This window comes from Crinia signifera, chromosome 4 (assembly GCF_055691185.1).
Source record: "Crinia signifera chromosome 4, ASM5569118v1, whole genome shotgun sequence".
NCBI classification, from domain to species: Eukaryota; Metazoa; Chordata; class Amphibia; order Anura; family Myobatrachidae; genus Crinia; species Crinia signifera.
In genome coordinates this window covers 96,953,940-96,969,946 of record NC_139220.1, presented here as the reverse complement: position 1 = coordinate 96,969,946, position 16,007 = coordinate 96,953,940, and the positions used below count along the sequence as shown (strand labels likewise).

Below are 16,007 nucleotides of genomic sequence, written 5' to 3'. Positions count from 1 at the left end.
TAGAATTTTGTCAATGTTAGATTTTCCAGTATACCACTAGAGGGCAGCAGAGTCTTAGGAATTACCTATAATAGGTGAAAACTGGTTCAGGTGTAGAAGGCTGTGTATTTGTTAGAAAACCAAAGCAATTGGAATGAGGACTAATCCCCAATATGGGTCCTTTACTTGCAGGGTAGGATATCTGTTAAGGTATGATGGCTTAAGGGCGCCAATAAAGTCCAGGGGCAGGGGGCAGGTCTTTTCCTGATAATAGCTTCCCGGTGAATAAATGTTCCACAGGGCTCTGTATTAGTTTTTCTTATGAGGTGTAAGAGTGACAAAGTCCAACAGCCCAGCGGAGAAGAGGCCAGGGGGACCCCCCACTATGGTGCAGTTCACCGCCACTCCTTTCTCGCCTGCCCCCTCAGTCGGCCTTGATTTATTAGGGCTGATGGGCAGCACTTACCCCACTTTGTTCGGGTGCCCTATCACTCCACCCGGGGAGAGAGGACCTTACCGCTATCAGGTATAAGATGTCCTGTTGGGTCAGTGCTCCACAATACCAAGGAGCCGGTCTACGAAGCAGCTGCAGCGTCTCTTCCTCCATTTCCCCTGTGCCGCACACCGCTGCCAGTGGTGTCCGAGAGTTCTTCTGTGTCCTTGTCCCCCGGCACCTCCTGTGTTCGTCCGCAGCCTCCTCGTGCAGTCACGCTGGCTGCGTCACCGCCTTCAGATCCTCTGTTCTTTCCACTCGATCCCGTGGCCTTCTCCTCGTCTCTGCTTCCGCCTCTGTCCTCCACAGCATCGACTCACGCCGGGATCGCCCCTCTCTCTTCCAGGCAGCCTCCTTCGTCCTCTTCGCCCTCAGTTGTCAGGTACCCTATATTAGATAGCAAGGGTGGCAGGGCAAGGAGGGAGCGCCGTGTACGGGCTAGGTAGTGTTCACCCGGGGGGATTCTTCTACTTCACGCCGGCCCGGGCGCCATGTGCGCCATCAGTGTCGATGGCCGGATTCCGGTGCTAAAATTGTCCCTCTGCTCCGAAAATGTCCCCAGGTGAATCCCTCGAGCTTCTTCAGGGACTAGGTGCTGTTATATAGCTTTTGGGGGATTGCAAATAGGCAGATGGCAGTGGATTAGGGGACCACTATACGGAGCCTTGTTAAAAAGCGGCCATTCCAGATGCTCCGCCCACCGGAAGTCACAGTTGGAGTTTTATGTGTCGCATGACAGTTTCACATAATTGCAAGGTTATTTCTGGTCTCTAGGGGCATTCTTACCTTCTCCGGCCATATAACCCTCGGCGCTTCCAGAATGGTCAGTTCATTGTCAAATCATGCTCCCCCTTCCCCTTTCTCCATCTGGGGTACCCCGGCATCGTGTTTTTACTTCAAAACAGAAATAAAAAGGTGGCCACCCCAAGCTCATCTGATGCTACCTTAATATTTCCAGAGGATATTGACTTTAAGGGGACTTCCTACTTCCTAGACTTCCTGGCCCTACTTCCTGCATTTTTTCACCATACTAATTTTTTTATTGTAATTAATTTTCCTTATCATGTCTTTAAGATGCCGTTTTTGAATTTTGTGTACTTTTCTATTTACTTTTTCAGATTTCCATACAATGATTTTTTTATTTCTGCTTTTCTGTTTCTTACTCCTTCATGTTATCCTTGCAAACTTTCTACTCTACAAATGTGGGGTTTTCTTGATCAGTGGTTTTCCTTCATGGGGAACACCCATGAAATGCTGGGCGTTCACATAGGCAAATTCCCCGGCCCGCATCCCCACGCCCCTCTGCCTCCCCGCCCGGACTTCTGTGTGTGCATAGAAACCTATGCGCATGTGCTGTCACAAACAATTGGTCCCCCGTGTGAACACGTGAGAGACCGATTGAATGAGAATAACCCCCTTAGTTAGGCTGCCAGTGCCTAGCCGAGGCTGCTAAGATTGAAAGTGCTCAGTTCGAAGTGTTATTAGAATTTTTTTTTGAAGCAGGAGTTATTCAGGAGTTAAACAGGAGGTAAACAGAAGGAAACTAATTTATCAGCCAACTCTCCTAACTACTTACTCCGGATCCCCTCCTGACAGTTTCCTCCACATACACGATCACCTTGCTCCCTCACCATTGTTTTAATACTGTTATTTGTACCACTGTGTTTTGTTTTTTCACATTAGATTTTCTTCCTGTATCCCTATCTGTATGCTCTTCCTCTACTATCTGCATCTGCTATCTGCACACCCTGTCAGCAGCAATCTACGCAGTGCTCCTCAGATGGCTGCCTTGGATGGTTCCTCCATTGGCGGGATGTACAACATGTTGATCTAGTTGTATAGAGTATATAATATTACACACGTGTTAGCTTTCTCAAGGTTTCCTAACCTTGTATGCTCCTGCTTGGGATGAAAAATACATAGACCTACCTGTTATGTTAGAACCCTACTATGAGCATTAGGATGCTGCAACCACCTAATTTTGTGTCATTTCTTAGGTGTGACCGATTCCACAAAAACCTTTGTTATGGTTTTCTTTGTGTCCGTAAAGCAGATTTGATTTCTGCTGGAGAAAAATGCTATATAAATAAAAGTATAAATATGATTATTATGATAATGGACCTTTTGCGAAATTTAGGATTGGGGTCCACTTGTCTACAGAGTTCTGGTCCCTTTATTTTACATCATCCGTGAAAATAAGGATCAATGGTTCCTACTCCTAAGTCTTTGATATAGTGAACAGCACTAGACACTGCTGTCCAATTTATCTCCTTTTTGTGTTATGCATGGAGGCATTAGATGGGCAGGAAAATAAATGAGCCTTATTTGTGGATGAGCTGCAGGCTTCTTACTATAAAGCAGATGTTTTTCTTCCTATCCAAGTTTAGGGAGTTTGGTAGGCTTTTACAATTTAGAATTGAGGTTGGGACTGCTTTTGGCAGCATGTATGCATTGCTACCAGTCCAAACATGGAGGGTGATGTTATGGAGGTTGATCAATAACAATGGGGCAGATGTATCATAGCAGCGCTTATCGCGCCGCTATGATACTTCCTGCTTCGCCTCAATAGCGAGGCGAAGCAGGAAGGGACATCGACAAGATGTATTAACATCTTGTCTGCCGAAGCGGGGGAGCGTTAACTCCCCCCTTCGGCGATGTCCCTTTCTGGAGATAGCGCATCAGTTAATACTGATGCGCTATCTCCTGTCCCCCGGCCGGCCGCACTGGGCATGCGCGAGATCTCGCAAAAACCGCGAGATCTCCAGCGCAGACCAAGCCAGACGCAGGGCTAGCGTTGTCCCCATAGTGGGGGATAGGACAACGCTAGCCCTGAGCTGGCGAAGCGGCCAGGGCGAATTAACGCCTTGAAGGCTGTTAATACATCGTCCCGGCCGTTAATCCCTGGGGGGGATTGCAGGGACAGCCCCGCCGAGCGTAACTCGGCGGGCTGTCACTAGCGCACGTTAGGTGCGCTAGTAATACATTAGGGACAGACGTAATCCCCCCCCAGTTAACCAGCGTTAAGTGCATTTTTGCACTTAACGCTGGTTAATACATCTGCCTTGTGCCTAGGTGCAGCCTCATCCTTAAATTAACTACATTTTGAGCAGGATCAGGATTGGTCTGCATTGTCTAGATGGTGTGTCCACCAGTTGTACACTCCTTTTCATAGTTAAAGTAATCCTCATCTTTACCACATTTTTCGAATCTAGGGGGTGGTCCGGGGGTGCATAGGACCACCCATTAGCCCATTTTGTAGCTGAGGGCTGGGGCTTTCCAACGAGCCCAGCCCCATGTCTCTAGCCCACTGGGAACCGGAGATACTTTAATGCAAAAGAAGGAAAAGTTTGTCATATGGTGGTGCACCATTTATAGAAAAGAGACATAAAATATACCTTTTATTGGTTATGTTATCAAAATCTGCGAAATATAACGAACAACATACTGTATAACATAAACACAAGTGAATACAAGTGTGAGTTTAAAAAGCTTGTGCGGGTTCTGACAGCAGCTACCTATCTTGTACTATGAGTCTGAAACGACTCAAATATTCCCTCTTGTTGGTAATATCATATATAGAGTAGAGAGGTGTCTCAATTTAATAATTGGTGTGGATTGAATCATACGGCCTGTAGCTCATGAAATACTCCTGCATGTTAATAATCTGTATCTGTATACAGCCAATCAGATATGTCACAGTTCATTACAGTGTAGTAACATTAATAGGAACTAGAGGTATGTGACATCTGTCAGATAATACAGTGTAGTTTTGTGTGCATATACGGAGTTAAGTGCTGCAGGACTAATTGTTACACATGTAGCATAAGCTAATAGAAATGGTTACAGAGTGTCCGTCTGCCTAACTAATGTAACTATAGCATTCAAGCAAACATGTGAACATATTTAATTTGGACGTTAAAGTAGCCGTATCTGTGCCCCGCTGCTGCTAACTATAGCCTCTCCCTATGTCGGGGACAAGCGCTGTACTGTAAGCTCGCGTGCACAGCTGTTACACTAAGTACCGCTGACATTAAGCACCGCGGTAAACTCAAGTAGTAGACGGTACTGCTATCCAGTACATTAGAGTCCTGAAAAGGACTAGAAATACAATCACACACAGAGGTATTAATGGTAGCGCTGGGAGAACGTCCGCACGGCTGGGTCGTCCGGCGTACGCTTCGCAGGTCTTCTTCAGAGATACTGCCAGGCAAAGCTGGAACATAGCTTTCCTATAGGGACCCGCTAATTCCGACCCCCACCCAGTTCAACAGCCAGTTCCCCCTTCAGCATCACTGAAGCTCAAGGTTGATCTCAGTCTAACCCAAATCGCTGGGCCTTCAATCTGATACCAAGCTGGATCCATATGGGTTAATTGGTTCCAGGGATATTGAGGTTAAACCGTTTTTTTTTTTTTCATTTCTTAAATGTAATTTCATGCCCAGTTTCATAGGACCAAAATCATTTGAAGCTAACTCAAAAGTTTTTCAATATGATACTGGTCTCATGTAAATGGGTCAGTTGGTTCCGAATATATAGCTGGTTGGTTAAAGGGGGGTAGGGAGAGGGGAGAGGTTGTCCAGAAAATGCAGGGACTAGGCTGGTGTATAAGGGGTCAGCCTGGGAATGAGCCTGCATAATCCTGGGACCATATTCCCGGGTAAATCCCTGCATTTCCTGTGGTGAAAGGGGTATTATTTTAAACAGCCGTGACCTGCAGTGCTCTGAATACAGCTGGGCAGCCCCCTGCTCTCTGCCCAGCTGTCAATGACTGTCACCCCTGCTGCTTCTGCTCCAATTCTTCTCCCCGCTTTCACCTCTGCCCGCCCCCCCCTTTAATCATGTGGTGCCGGCGCCCAGTGTGCTCCCCCGACGTCACGCACAACAACAGCGCGCACAAATGTCCACTCGGCTAGAGGGGACACCAGGAGGGGAGTGGGAGCGTGCTCTGCACTCTGCTCTGCTCCTCTCCCCATAGAAGCAGCTGCACTGCTCTCCATCTCTCCCTGCAGCGAAGGCTCATATAAAAATTTACAGTAAGTGGCACTTTTGGGGGCATTGCTTAAGTGGCGGTATGTGGGGGCATTACAAGTGGCGGTATGTGGGGGCATTACGCATAATGTGTGACTTAATGTGTAAGGGGTATTACGGTGTGCAGCATCATGTGTAAGGGACATTTTGTGTGCAGCATCATGTGTAATGGGTACTATGGTGTGCAGCATCATGTGTAATGGGTACTATGGTGCCATCAAGCAAGAACCCCCTAGCAATGAGCACTTAGGTAAGCAGCACTTATGTGGCAAATATGTAATGGGCATTACGGTTTGTTATATAGTATGTAATGGGCATCATGATGTGTGGCGCAATGTGTAATGGGCATTATATTGTGTGGCCTTATGTGTAATTGGCATTACGGCGTGTGGCTTTATGTGTAATGGGTATTACGGAGTTTGCTAAAATGTGTAATGGGTATTACTGTGTATGGTCTAAAGTGTAATACCACACCCCTTTTTGTGATGCCATGCCTCCTTCCCATGAGGCCACACACCCTTTTTGCCGTGCGGCTATGCCGCGCAAAGGTACCCCTGCTGTTATGTCTACATCTGGGACCAACCATTACCATAATTCTAGATTCGCCTATGCTAGTGGTATTGTTTAAGGCTTTCTCCCTTCTGGACATCTATCTTTAAGTCAATCTTAGGAGGTGATGTCCCAAGAGGTTCTACCTTAAACTTCACATATAAAAATGTACTTTTTCAACTTGTCTAATTATCAGGAATCTTAAAACAAACAATCTGACTTTGGCTACCATTTGTTTTGAATTTGTAGACTCCACACGAAATTCACTCTACTCTTTAAATACCCTCAATGTGTTCTTTATATAACACTACTAGTCTACTCTTAAGGCCTTTTGGGTGAAAATATACAGTATGCTTATACCATTCTCAAAAGTTTTCTAAAGTGAAAATGTTTTTCATTTAACAGACCCTATAGACATTTAACCCCTTTGGTGGCATGCCCAGAAATTTCTCAGGCTGAGCTACGCTGCAGGAGCGGGCTCTCCCGAGAAATTTCCGGGCATGCCACTGTAAAGAAAGGGTGCGCCAATGGTGCCTCTGGTCGTGATTCATTTGTTGTCGTTCCTTTTCATCACCGGGGAGAATCAGGGCCACTCGGGGAGGTTCAACCGTGCATGGCCATTTGTGTGTTTGGGTGTCTAAGCGCCCAAACACCCAAGTGCTCCTGAGCCCCCAAACTTCTCCAAGTGGCTGCAAACAGCCGGAAGTTCTTCTTCTACATTGAATGCTTTAGTTTTTTTGGATATTGCTTGCAACTTTTTAGTCTAAAAGAAAAATAAAATGACACTAGACCTGTAATTACATCATTTGTACCCATTCAAAATTTTGATAACAAACCTACAAAGTTCTAGTTATGCCCAGCTCATTTTGAGCTCACTTGAATAAGTATACGATAAGGGGATTAGGGTTTGGGGGTAGGAGTGGATGTTTTGAGTCTAAAATTGGGGATTAAAGTTAGTCACTAAGGGGTAGGGTTAGGGCTATGCTTTGGAGAAACACCAATCACCCTTTACCAATAGCAATCATCACTGTATTGCCACTTGGACCCCCACGTTACACCACATCATATTACACCAGACCATATTGCTCCTTGTTGACATTGCACCACACTGTATTACTCCTTCAAATTACTTAATTTAGTACTGCCCTTTATACATGCTACACCACACAGTAACAGTGCCTCATATATATATATATATATACATATATATATATATATATATATATATACAAGAGGGTATATAATAGGCGGCACGCTCGGATTTCCGAGAGTGCCGCCTATTATATACCCTCTTGTATATCCAAGGCTGACAAAGCATCACTGGAAGGCACCGGGTATAGAACGTGCACATTCGACAGTGGAGTGCCGGGCTTAAAGAACCTATATATATATATATATATATATATATATATATATATATATATATATATATATATATATATATATATATGGTACTTGTTTCCTAGCACGGCCACAATCTTGTCCCGACGCGATGCCCCCGATTTTTCCATAGGCTTCAATGTTAAAATATTTTTTAACATTGAAATCGTGAGAAAATGTGAAAAATGTGAAATGGGCCAATATGACCCATTTCACATTATAGATGTCCCCGTCGTCACCCCACGATAGACGCCAACCCGAAGCGTGGCGAGCGCAGCGAGCCCGCGAGGGGCGGCGGTGAGCGTCCTCCGACCTTTTCATTCCCCTACTATCCACGTCGGCGTGGAGTTGAGAATAGAATAGTGTGGCGAGCGCAGCGAGCCACCGAGCCCGAAGCGTGACGAGCGCACGCTTATAACTTCACAGGTATACGCGTCCCCTCGCGGGGCTCGCTGCGCTCGCCACGCTTCAGGCTCGGTGGCTCGCTGCGCTCGCCACACTATTCTATTCTCAACTCCACGCCGACGTGGATAGTAGGGGAATGAAAAGGTCAGAGGACGCGCACCGCCGCCCCTCGCGGGCTCGCTGCGCTCGCCACGCTTCGGGTTGGCGTCTATCGTGGGGTGGGGTGTACGCCGTGACATTTGGGGGGGTTGGGAATATTTTACATTGAATCCAATGTAAAATCGGGTCCCAGGGACCCGATTTACATTTCATTCAATCAAAAAATCGGGTCGGTCGCGTCGATCACATCGCATGCGACCAAATCGCATGCGATGCGATCGACCCGATTTTTCCGACACGACCACCCCGATGTAAATCGGTGTGGCCGTGCTAGGAAACAAGTACCATATATATATAGAGAGAGAGAGAGAGAGAGAGAGAGAGAGAGAGAGATATCCAGCGCAATTATGTCCACCACAGTCTTTATATCAGGTCCAATCCACAATCACCAATGTGTGCAGCTCCAAACCATAGGATCCAACCACGAATCCAGGGCATATGTTTTGTAGGAAAAAGATAGATAGAGCGCACAGTCAAAAAACCATATAGAAATTTATAATAGTTTTTACTGATATTTTTAGCAGGGATAAAAAATGACATACATGGGATATAAATAGATAAATTGCCACAATACGGCGTTTGTCACCAGCACAGCGGGGTCGACCAGATTTTCAGGAACACGCGGGGTGATCAGCCCAGCGGGGTTCGTCCACCCGCCGCAGTCAGGACAGAGCCGAGAAAGTCTTTTCACCGGACCAGAGGACGTCAGCCGTCAGCAAAGGAAGGTAGCCACGCCCAACGCGTTTCGACAGAGGTCTTCGTCAGGGGGTGTGGCATATAAATGGCATGGTTGGGGAAGTGTGGTATGAGCCCTCCTCATTTAGCCCTGTAATAGGATTAATTGAATAATATAATCCACTACTGTGTTATTCAATGTATTGTATTGCTGCTGAGAACAATAGGATAGCCATGGCTAGCCATGGTGGGCCATGACATAAGGAAGATAGTTGAGAGGGGCTCTATCTGTGTATATATATGATGCCACACATTAATGCCCCACACACGTATGCCCAACATTACTTACTTTTGGTTTCTGGTTGCTGGCAGTCAGTGTGTCCACCCATGCAGCTCAATGAATATATGACTGCACTCTGCAGCCATTTTTTATACTCCCCTCTGCCATCAATGACTGGCCCATCAGCTCCCACTGCTTCTGGCTTCCCACTCAGACCTGAGAATTCCCTAGTCAGCACAAAGCAGGATCTCTGCCAGCCCTAGGCAGGCTTGAATGCCCTTAGGCATTTGCCTAGCTTTCGTGTGCCTACGGCTAGCTCTGGAAAGTATTCTTACCCAGCCCCTGTAAGGATTCTGATAATCGGGATGCTGCTGCCTGTCTTCTGACTACCAGCATCTAAACTGCAGGTCTCTTGTATGTATTCATTTTGGTGTACAGCTTTTGTAGTGGTATATGTGGTATCCAATAGGATGACTGGCTATGAGGGTGCCGGAGGTCAAAATACCGATAATGGCATCCCATAGGAGGAAATCTCCATAAGAGTCAGGTAAGTATACTTACCTTCCTTCTGTCCCCCTAACCCTCTCTTCTAGCAGCCTAACCATAGTCCCCATACAGCCTGACTTCTTGGTGGCTAAATCTAACCCTCCTCCCTGCAGCCTAACCATAACCATCTCCTGCTCTCTGACTAAACCTCATTGTCCCCTGAGCTAAAATGCTGAATGGTATACAATTTTAGGCTCTATTATTTTTTTCTGTAATGAATATTATTATTAGTTTTCAGTAATCTGTGAAACAGGTAAACTCTGTTTTTGCTGATCCCCGCGACTGTACATAATGTTTATCAAGATATGGTTTCTACAATACTGTTTCTCGATTGCTCAGTTTACTGGAAACAGTGCAAGTCAATTTATTTCATTACTCTGCTCTGCCAGATACAGCAGTACTATAATAACCAGTACTGGGACATCTCTGTAAACATTAATCATTGTTCATAATATAATCACTTGACAGCTCTTCTAATTACAGTTTTCTTCTCCAAAGGGCGTCTATTTGTATTAAGGAACCATTATGTTTAGTTAAGCCAACACAGTTAAACATTTATTTTATAATAATTATTATTGTTTTATGAAGCAAAATCATAGGAACACAGGCATATTTATAGCTGCATCATGTTGAAAAGGCCACTGCTACAATGCAATAGGAATAGGGAACATACTAGGGTTACCACCTCATCCCTTTCATTCTGGAAACATTAATTACACAGGTTCTGTGGCTGATTAAAACCAGATGAAATGGAGTCTTGAAGTCAGCCAGCCACAGAACCTGTGTTATTAATATGTGTCCAGAATTAAAGTGATGAGGTGGTAACCCTAGAACATACCCAGAAAATAAGCTGGGCTGCAGCACAGTTCTAAAATTTTAAATAGGAGTCACACCAACTGCCATTCCAAGCTGACCCACTGACAGTTGGTGTTTCTCCCCTATTTGAAGTTTGAACTTCACCAACTGCCATTCCAAGCTGACCCAATGACAGTTGGTGTTTCTCCCCTATTTGAAGTTTGAACTGTGCAGCAGCTTCCCCTCTGGAGCCTCCAATGGCTATGAATAAATTATGAGTTTATATTTCATATTAAAATGTGGCTCTCGCATTTAGTAATAGCTGTCAGAACATTATTCTATCCTGTGTATTTAACACTACATTGCATTACTATATTGTGAAGAAATAGTGGCTGAAAGTCTACATACTTGTACATCTGATGTGTAAAAGCATCCAACTCAAAATGAGCCTTTAATAAAAATAAAATATAAAGCGCTGTAAAGAATCCTCTCTAATTATAGTTATTAATGATGCTGATTTAAATATGTATCTAGGAGAAGCTGAATATGAGCACTTGCCTTAATAGAAAAAATCCACTTGTATCTTCAAATGCTGTCAAATTATATTTACTGTTAGTGTTGAGTTTACAAAAAGGATCAAATAAAAAGGGCAGTTACAGTATCACAAAATAGATTGCAGTCAATTTGTGTTCAAAAGGACAAGATACAGAATATAGCATGTATTATTTATTTGGCACAAAACTGAATAAATAAATCCACAATAATTAATACGATAGGTATTTAGGGTATATATGTATAAATGTATGTGATGTTTTGTATAAATGGTCATGTCACCTTAGTGGATTTTGGAATGTGCTCGCAGCCATTTGTGTTGTGGGTTCCTTGTCTCCCTTTCTTCACTTTGAGCTGGGGGTATGTCATCTCCCTTTGGTCTGTTTCTCACCAAACTAGTTTTAGGTTTGGGATGTGTGTCCCACCTATAGAATAACTATTTTGTAGGATTATTATTATTATTATTAGTAGTAGTAGTAGTAGTAGTAGTAGTAGTAGTAGTAGTAGTAGTAGTAGTAGTAGTAGTAGTAGTAGTAATGACAAATCAGTGGTGTATTTATTTATTATTAGTTATTTATATAGTGCACACATATTCCACAGTGCTTGGCAGAGAATATTTGAACATTCACGTAAGTCCCTGCCCCAGTGGAGCTTACACTCTATATTCCCTACCACATACACAAGCACACATATTCATTCTCGGGTTCAATTTGTTGGGAGTCAATTAAAATACCAGTATATTTTTGGATTGTGGGAGGAAACCGGAGTACCTGGAGGAAACCCACGCAAGCACAGGGAGAATATACAAACTCCGCACAGTTAGGGCCATGTTGGGAATCAAACCATGACCTCATCGACAAGAGGGAAGGAGGAATCTGAAAAAAATTTGCATTTTGACAAGTGGAGATGAGTCACTGGTAGAGAAGGAAGTTCATCATTGAGCCTCTACCCAACAAAGTGTGTACACGCAGAGTCTAGTCTCTGACAGCTACACGGTGCACTGTATGCAAGGATAGTGCTAGGAATGAACACAGGGATGGATGGCCCTGCCTATGGGAGCTTACATAAGAGGTGAGCAATTGGAATGTAAACTGGAGGAGAATATGTTCAGGAGAAGGCAGGGGCGGATTGGGAATTCAAACCAGCCCGGGAAATATCTTGAAGCAGCCTTTATGTGGTGGCAAATGAACTGTTGCGCGCCGATTTTTTTTTTTGGGGGGGGGGGGGGTGGCCTATCAATACGGGGGCGTGGTCTATTTAAACAAGGTCACGCCCCATTTTTGCTTCTGTGGGGGCATGGCTAGTGGCTCTCTGAGGTGCCAGCTATGTCCCCAGCCCCTCAGGCTGCAGAATAGGCGCATGCGCACAGCATCTATTCTGCAGCCTGTGAGGCTGGGGAGATAGAGACAGGGGGAGTGACAGGGGGTCTCCCAACATTATGACACATGCTATGATCCAAAATTCACAAAATGCCACACAGAATGAGTTAAAAAAAATAACATTATGCAGCACCCTATGAGACAAAAATCACATTATGCCAAACAGTATGAGCTAAAGTTCACATTATGCAATGGAATAAGAAGACACAAGGTGAGAGGGGGTTAGTGCAGAGTGAGAGGGGTTGGTGATGAAGGGTGAGAAGGGGGTGACGAGGGGTGAGTAGAGTGGCAGGGTGGAAGAGGATGCAGGGAGGGAGGGGGGACGCAGGGTGGTGTAGAATGCTGGGAGAGGAGATGCAGGGTGGCTTAGGATGTAGGGAGGGAGGACGTACGCAGGGTGGCACAGGACGCAGAGTGTGAGGGGGGCATGGTGGCACAGGATGCAGGGTAGGAGGGGGAAAGCAGAGTGGCAGAGAATGCAGGGAGGGGAGTCGCAAAGTGGTGGAGGATGCAGGGAGGGAAGACGCAGAGTGGTGTAGGTTTCATGGTGGCAGAGGATATAGGGAGGGGAGATGCAGGATGTGGAGTGACAGAGGGGAGATGCAGAGATGCAGAGTGACCCAGAATGTGGGGTGGTGGAAGATTCAGGTAGGGAGGGGGGAAGCAGGATGGCGGAGGAAGCAGGGTGGTAGGGGGTATGCAGGGTGGATGCTTCAAAATGATCTTGCAATTCTAGATGAGTGGGCAAAAAAATGGAAGATGAGGTTCAATGTAGATAAATGTAAGGTTATGCACCTTGGGAGACACAACCAGTGTGCAAGTTATAACCTTAGCGGAGAGGAACTGGGTAATTCCATACTTGAAAAGGATCTAGGAGTCCAAATAGACAGCAAACTAGGATGTAGTGCCCATTGTAATGTAGCTACAAAAAAGGCTAACAAAATTCTGGCATGTATTAAGAGGGGAATGGAAACTAGGGACTCGAGGGTAATTATGCCACTATATAAAGCATTGGTGAGACCTCACCTAGAGTACGGAGTACAGTTCTGGGCCCCACACTATAAAAAGGACATCATAGAATTAGAAAAAGTCCAAAGGCGAGCAACAAAGCTTATTAGGGGAATGGAGAATTTAAGCTACGTGGAGAGATTAAGCAATTTGGGACTATTTACATTAGAAAAGAGACGTTTAAGGGGGGACATGCTCAACATGTATAAGTATATCAAGGGCCAATATAAGGAACTGTCACGCACCCTCTTTTCTACTAGAAAGGAATCTAGGACACAAGGGCATGAGTATAGATTAGAAGAAAAAAGATTTCATTCAGCTAGTAGAAAGAATTTCTTTACGGTCAGAACAGTCAAACTCTGGAACTCTCTTCCCAGAGAGGTGGTAACGGCTGGCTCATTAAATGCGTTCAAGGCAAAGTTGGACAAACATTTACTGGAGAAAAACATCCATGGGTACAAATAAGAAATATAAATTGTCTGTAAAATACCAGAACCTACCAAATCAGCAATGGATATCTATACCAGGTTGAACTAGATGGACGCAAGTCTTTTTTCAGCCTTACCTACTATGTAACTATGTATATATATATATATATATATATATATATATATATATATATATTTCACCGAGGCCACAAATTAATAATTATGCCAGTGCCATAATCCCTGTTTAATTACCCTCCTCCTGTGGTCACTGTCACCGACTGCTGTGCTGTTTAAACAGAAGTGGTGCAGCATGCTGTGCTGGCTGCCCTGCTCTTGCCATCGGATCCAGCCCAGCGCACGAAACAATCCTGTGTGCTGCTGCTGCTGGGATCCTCATGTGGGCAGTGCAGGCAGGTGGCAGCCATCCTTTCTCCGGACCGCGGCCATTTTAACTTTGGAACATCTTGAGGCTGCACGGAGATGCTGTTAGAAAGGGTGGGCAACCGTTTCTACACTAAAATGTGCCGGCCAATCCGCCGCTAGTATGCAATTCCATCCACCAGTGGGATCACTGGTGTGGATGGGCCGCATACAGTATGTATATATATATGTTTAATGCCATAAGGCAGCCATGTTCTTTGACCCACTCAGGAGAGTGCCAGGCTGAACCAAAGCTATAGCTATATATATATAGAAGCAACCTTGAAGAAGGGGTTCTTGTGGCCCCGAAACGTCGTTTTTTTTACATTAAAAGTTTGATTACTTTTTACAAATCCTGTGGAGTGCCGCTGCTTGCTTGGACCTTCTGCTACATTATTGATCCAGGGGGCAGCCAGGTTGTTGTTCGCAAGTAAGGAGAGTGCCGGTCTGACCAGCATCTATATATATTTATATATATACACACACATCAGTTTGTTTGCTGGCACTCTGTGGTCACGATTCCAACTAGGCTGGGTGCACTTTAAAGTAATTCATACAGTCTTACATAAAAAAGGCACTCCAGACGTTTTTTAAAAAGGAAAATCTTTTTTTCAATAGTGGATATCACCAAATACATGTATTTTCGGGGTCAGCGCCCCTTCCTCAGGGTACAATCCACAACAGAATAAGCAACAGTGTAACAAACCTCCTCTCCCACCACCCCGTGCTAAATACCTTAGGTTGCCTCCAATCCTCCTCAGCCGCCCGGAGCCGGTACCTCCGTTGCCAGAAACCCGATAGCTGAACTTACGGTAACTGCGGTATCCCTGTACAGGCATCTACCACATATGTGCTCAGAGCAGGAGCATCATACATACGTTCCACCTGACTACATCGCGTTCCACCGGAGTTCACAAGATTCTTAAGCTTCACTGCGGCAACGCTGTCCGGCATCTAATTGGCTAGAGGGAGGATAGGCACCTAGGGACATACAATAGCAAACAACATTAAAAAACAACATTAGAACAATAACCAAAACATACAGTTATAGATATACCATAAAAAATACCAACAAGAGCACATAGTTAGGAGCACAAACTGTACAGGAAAACTCACTAAACAAGGCTGTTCCAGTTTATTTTTTCATTAAGCCCCATGGGATTAATAGCTTTAAGTCTTAGGATCCATTGGGATTCCCTAAGCAACATAGTCCTAGCTCTATCACCTCTACGCACATATATATATATAATATATATATATATATATATATTACACTTGTGCCAACCACACACAGTCATCATACATTATTGTTGTAGTAGCCTCAGGCTGACCTGTCAAATATGTGGCTGGCCACGGCCATGTCTGATGTGGGCAAAGTGCTGAGGCTGCAGCCGCTAATCGCTGAGATTGCGGTCAGGCGGGCCGTTGCCCATCCAGAGAGGAAGGCGGACGCTTAATGTCATTTATGGGCCGGCCCACCAGCAAATAACCCAGTTTCCCGCTAGGGCCAATCCGCTCCTGCCTAAGTAAGTGGAGAAAGCTATGTTAACATGGTTTAGAGAAATCTAAGGGATGCAGAAACCACATATGTGTGCAGTTGTTGACTGTGCACCGGTGTGGGATTATTATGGGCTGGACTATACCATGGGCGATGCATGTGAAGTACCTGGGCATTTGGGAATGAAAAAAGGTGGAAGGCAATAAATTGGACTATAGAAGAGATTATAAAAAAAACATTATTTATTACTTATTACCAGTTTCTAATATAGCGCACACATATTCCGCAGCGCTGTACAGAGAATATTTGTACAGTCACATCAGTCCCTGCCCCAGTGGAGTTTACAATCTATATTCCCTACCACATGTACACGCACACAGAAATTCTAGGGTTAATTTCAACGCTTACACATTTTTATCAAGAACAGTATACT

At 44.8% G+C, this 16,007-nt stretch overlaps 1 protein-coding gene across 3 annotated transcripts in view; it reads right to left on the bottom strand.

Moving 5' to 3' along the window:
- The window catches only part of LOC146074190 (sulfate transporter-like), a 37,894-nt gene that overhangs the window by 20,738 nt on the left and 1,149 nt on the right, over positions 1–16,007 (bottom strand). The window contains exons 2-3 of one of the 3 annotated variants that reach the window (XR_014473375.1): positions 14,812–15,057; positions 8,509–8,819 (exon numbers count right to left, since the gene is read on the bottom strand). The exons of 1 other annotated variant lie outside the window; for it this stretch is intronic. The gene's annotated coding sequence lies outside the window, so the exon portion shown is untranslated. Of the gene's footprint in view, positions 1–8,508; positions 8,820–14,811; positions 15,058–16,007 lie in introns of those variants that run through there. One more of the 3 variants, XR_014473376.1, reaches the window with a different exon arrangement.